At 44.7% G+C, this 5,721-nt stretch overlaps 1 long non-coding RNA gene across 1 annotated transcript; it reads right to left on the bottom strand.

Annotated features, from left to right (window-relative positions):
• Nucleotides 1-372: 372 nt before the first annotated feature.
• LOC135375294 (uncharacterized) lies at nucleotides 373-876 on the bottom strand. The gene is made up of 3 exons (XR_010417203.1): nucleotides 817-876; nucleotides 685-743; nucleotides 373-618 (listed from the first exon to the last, which is right to left on the bottom strand). It is a non-coding gene; the product is annotated as an uncharacterized LOC135375294 (long non-coding RNA).
• Between the last annotated feature and the right edge of the window lie 4,845 nt (nucleotides 877-5,721).

Here is a 5,721-nt window from a genome sequence, read left to right on the forward strand (position 1 = left end):
TACCCTAAGGGTCTGGGGTCCTAAGGTGTTATGGGACATCTGGGGTAACCCCAGTCCTACCCGGGTAACCGGGTCCTGAGGTATGGGGTTACCCCAGGGTCTGAGGTTACCCTAGGATCTGAGGTTACCTTAGTGTCTGGGGTTACTCTAGGGTTGGGGGTTACTCTAGGGTTGGGGGTTACCCTCGGATTTGGGGTTACCATAGGATCTGGGGTTACTCTAGGATCTGGGGTTACCCTAGGATGTGGGGTAACCGTAAGGTACCGTCGCAGGAAAGCACACAAACACTATGAATAGCAGCAACAAATGACTTTGTTCAACACTTACGTGCCTTTAAAAGCGTATCCATTCATAAGTACACACTGCCGCAACGCACAAGGTGTCACGGTGCACATATTCGCAACCTCCAAACGATGAGCAGCGATGGTAAAACACTGCTTTAAGCAGTCTGTGATCTGTTCTTCTGCGTTCCGTGCCCTTTACAAGTCCTGCCTTCTTGTCCAACTTGTCTTTCTTGCATAAAATACCGTCAAATATCGGTGATCGTCTACCCCGATCACCAAGAAGAAAGTGCCAGAACCATTATTGATGGTGCCTGCTCCTTTGTAAGGCCTTACTCTGTAAGAAATATCATGTAAAGAACACGGTTACAGCTGCGTGCCCGTAACAACATATATAACATACCCTGTGTATATCCCTGCATTCCATCTTGAATTATATCTCGCCAGCAGCGCAAACGTTACCTGCAAATAGAAATATAATGGATGGGAATATGTGGTACAGCCCAATATATATACGTTACGATATGTTACGTACATCAAACTATTAAAATGCTGAAGGCGAAGAGCGGTTGTTTTCAGATCCGGGGCCGACGACTTCACGCTTTGACGACTGATCAATCTGCTGGCGGTTTTCAAAGTCGCTTCCACTTACATCCTGTGCAATGTCACAGGCTTAGGAGAACGATACTTTCATACAAAGACGACAATACAAATCTATCACAGCGCTGAACCACAGTGGAATAATTATTTAACGTTCGAAATCACGCGAAGTCAGAGTGTCAAGTTTAGCTAACGAAAAACACGACAACAACACCCGGCTAGCTCAGGCTATCAACTGAAAACTTTCCGAGCGCAACAATCCAAAAACCGGTCTTGGGAGCAAAAGATAAAAGCGCTATTGTTCATGCATGAGATACGAAGGACCAAGCTCACCTCCCCGTTCGAGAGAGGAATGGGGGGTTGACTGACGTATTTGTCCAGCGCAACTTCGACACCCTGGCACCTGCTAAGATTTAGCGCTCGTGTTTTATAAAGTCGAAGTATTGCAGTTTTTTTGGAGGCCAAACTCCGTACTCAAGGTCACACGAATCAACATGACTTGTCAGGTGTAGGAAGGTCGAATGATCCGAGGGAGCGGGTGTGGTCACGCTTGTGTTAATAAAGCAGCATCCTATTTGTCAAACATAAATAGCGTTACATAACATTAAATACAATTAAAAAAATACCATGCAAAGTTTACTCTCGGATCCGTTTCAATGGCTTGTGTTAGTACTCCCATTTCAAGCGGCACAGATCCGTGTTCCAAAACAGAGTGGATTCTTGGCAAGCCTTAGGATATCCGCACTATCAATCCCTAGGAAAATTTAAGGCAATCCCAGAAATTCTTAAGATGCGCCCAGTAGGCCCTTATAGACGGGTCCTGAGGTATCATCCAAATTTCAAAGGATAACACAGCAAACCTTCGGCTTTTCCTGAGGCAACCCCAGAAGCTCTAAATGCAACTCCAGCTGCTCTTGTGGTAACCCCAGACGCTCTTGGAGTTACCCTAGGTGCTCTTGAGGTAACTTCAGAAGGTCCCAGGGTGACCCCGGAAGCTCTTGAGGTAGCCTCAGAAGGTCCTGGGGTTACCCCAGAATGTCTTGGGGTTACCTCAGCATTACCCCAAGCAGTCCTGGGGTAACCTGAAAGACCCCAGGGGGTAACTTCAGGAGAACGTCCATTTTTGGGGGTAACTTCAGGATTTTCTAGGGTTACCCAGAGGTTACCCTCACGGGGGTTACCCTGGGGTACCCACGGGGCTACCCTGGGGAAGATGCGGGTTCGAGTCCTACAGCTGGCTAGCCTTTTCAGTGACTTTCATCTTTCATCAGGGATAACATTGTCGACAACTCTGTGAACTATATAGTGATTCAGAAAGTGTATTCAAAGAAAGTGCAAATCTTCAACCTGAAACTCAGTCGGCCATTCGGCTGCATGCCGAATTCGTTTACTTTTTAAAGGATACTTTAACAATAATGTCATTTTTTAAAGAAAATTATAGATGTACGAATAAGAAAATTTTGCCCGTTTCTCAAAGAACACCCATTACGTACAGTGGTATAATAATAATCATAAATAATTACATTTGGAATAGTGGTAATTAAAAAGAAGACATCGCCGTCGGCAAATATTACCAAGGAACTGAGGGAACTGAACCGCTATTTTAATGGACCATGTTTCGCGTCGCCCCTGGCGGCGGAATGTCGAACGTCGTGTCTGACGCTTACGTGACGTAGTTGCTCTTTCCCGCCAATAAACATGGTGACACTTTTCGGACTGACACTTTGTGTGGGAAAGTAGCAAGAGAAAATTGGAAGAAGAATGCGGAAAGAGTGAAAGCGCATTGTACTCATTACCAGTACAAAGGGTTGTCAAATGCAGACCTCAAACGTCCCGTAACCTTGAAACCGATTATCTACCCCCAATGAATATGACAGTCGCCCGCAGGTGGGTCCATAGTGATATTTTCCACTCAAAGATGGCGGACGCAACCGTTGGGCATGCGCATACGCGGTGTCGCAAATGGTCCATTTACTGTAACATTACAACTCAGTCATTTTTGCGTTCGATATAGGTGAAAATCTTACTGCGTGGGCAATGATCCTATCAACAGCGTAGAAGGTTATTCGGGGCCGTCCTTTGCAAAGGATCGCAGGTTTTGAACATCAATGGCGAAGAGCTGCAACGCGTGTCTCGGAAGGGTGTGTATGAATACGAAGCGGAAACGTCGGCTTTTATACGATTTGTACACTGATTATTAACCAAAACACAAACAAAAAGCCCGCGTTAGACCATCGTGGCCGTGTGGAAAGCGTTCCGTCCCTAATAGGTTTCCCAGGTCAACATAGATAAACGAACTTCCAAATCCATAGGAAACAAAGATGTGAAAGCACTACCCAACCTTTCGGCACAAAGGCCAAGGACTTCTTGGAACATCCGTCTTGACGTTAGATTTCCGAGGTTGAACAACCGGGAAACCGCCAAACGCTTAAGAACATTGGAACAATGTGACATTTCTCAAGAGGATATACTTTTCAGAAGCATTAAAAAATATAAAGATGTGATATTATTTCTTACTTTGTGTGTGTGTGTGTGTGTGTAGGTGTGCGTGTGTGTGTGTGAAAATAGGAGTAGCAGAACCTGTCGGGTGATTGGGTGATAGTCAAAAACAAGCCTGAACTAACCTAACATCTAGGACCCGGTTCTAACCTAGGTAATCACAATATAAGTGTTGTGAAAGAGGCCGTTAGTGATTGTCCGGCTCCAACGGTTCTGTGGTGAGCAATAGCCGAGCTTTAGCAGTTTTTTGATGAGCAATTAATTGCCCACACCCCGAAGCGAACAGTAGGTACGCTTTTAAAGGACCAAAACGACTGACAACATATCTTTGTCAGAATGAATTGTCACACCTTACGTTATGGATGTCATTTCTTCCACCAAGGGAGACCGAAGCTGTTTCTTTAGTAGCTCTCGGACGATTAATTTTCTCTAAAATGTTCGAAAAATGAGATAGTGGTCTGAAAAGTACGACGCCGATTATAATGCACTGTTTCATGGTAAGATAGAACGGAGCTGGACAAATGTTGGGCCAGCAATTCTCTGGTGAGCCGCTTCCGCCCCCCCCCCCTCAAGGAAGAGAGCACATGCAAGGTTATAATTATGAAGCGACTTTCTAAGGTCCTGCTACTCGGTGAGTGAAAGGCTGTACATCTTTTATATATTCTCCACATCCTTCTAAACAGAAAAGATGCAGGGAACGATTCTGTTTGACCATAATAGAAAACCGATGTCATCCACGGCCACTGCAACGAATTGTATAGCTTTTATGTTCCACATTAAGTGGCGTGTATATTTTATTCTAATTAACACATGAAAAAAAAGTAAATGTCTCTTCAACAAATTTGGAGGGGAAATAGTAACACTCGGTCAGCAGTGATGTGTTTCATCGGCTTTTTGGCGCGCAGGAGCTTGCGGAACCATTTTCTTCTGCTCACGCAAGTTGGGACCATATTTTGCCAGGACCATTTTTTATTATTCTGTTTTCCGTAATAATCTTTTACCGGAAATATTTTTTCTTCCGTCCCCCTGTTGCACACACAGAGGTCGTGTTTGACAAAATTGTCTTCCGCGCAGAGCTCTGGGGGTGTGAAATCGAAAGTTTGTCAACTTTACCGCCCAACATCATTTCATATAAAGTAGATGTACCAAATGTCAAAGTCTGATTTTGTAGTATGTACATCGCAAATTATCATCACTGAGTATGGGACCCGTAGGCGTTGACCTTGCTGCACCCGACGAAATCGCCAGTCTTCTAAAAAAGACGAAATCGTCAGAGCTGCGGGAGTGCGAGATCGACAAATTTATGCATAATATAAAAGCCCCAGACTAGGGAACATGAAGGGACAGACTCAACACGAACACAGCTGAAAATTTTACTTGACATACAAAAAAATATATATAAACACAAAGAAGAGAAACAACCAGTTGAGGACAAAATAGTAGGTCAGTTCGAGAGAACGAGAAGTCTGCTGAAGGCCGTACGGAGGATCACGGATGGGTTACTGACACAGTTCCTACAAGAGGCTATGCACAGGGTCTGTCTCAACAGCCTTCTGTGAGGGTCCACTTCGGAAGCCTTTACAATTGTTTCATCCCATAGAGGGAAGCAATCTCAGCATTCCTCCAAATGCTTGGCAATTTCGGAGTTTGCTTTGGAGGAAGGAAGGACGGAGTTTGAAGGAATGCTCAGATTGCTTCCCTCTATGGGATGAAACAATTGTAAAGGCTTCTGATGTAGGCTGATTTCTGGTGTAAGCTAACATAAAGAAATTCATGCATATAGGCGCCATAAACGCGAAATAAACTCCCTTCACATAAGAACACGAAATAAAATCACGATATATGTGTGCAATGTGTGCAGTTATATTTGCATACTTGTATTAACCCACCACCACCATTTTGGGGGGCTCAGCCGTGGCCGAGGGGCACTGCATTCAACACGCTCGTTGTTGGAGGTTGGTCCAGTGACGCTTGTAGTGACCAGCACATCGGAGCCCCACAGAGTGACAGCAAGGTTTTTTATAGAACGATTTTCCTTCCGTATGTGAAGGTCTCGCCATAGGTTCTGGTCTAGGCTGACATTAGTGGTAGGAAAAAGAAAAAAATGGATAGGATAGGATAGAATCAATAGCATCCACCTAGATTCCGTGAGTGAAGGTAGCCTGGGTCCCAGCTCTGCAGACCAGGTTTGCAGCCTATAGCATGGTGACACTTTCACTGACAGAATCTAACTGCATGGTATGAATTCTCTTGACAGATAAAATCCTATTCTGTCCCAACTAAGGAAGGAGACAATAACAAAACACAGCAACAGAGTGTATACCAGCCTACTGAGGAACAT

This window comes from Ornithodoros turicata, chromosome 1, assembly GCF_037126465.1.
Source record: "Ornithodoros turicata isolate Travis chromosome 1, ASM3712646v1, whole genome shotgun sequence".
NCBI classification, from domain to species: domain Eukaryota; kingdom Metazoa; phylum Arthropoda; class Arachnida; order Ixodida; family Argasidae; genus Ornithodoros; species Ornithodoros turicata.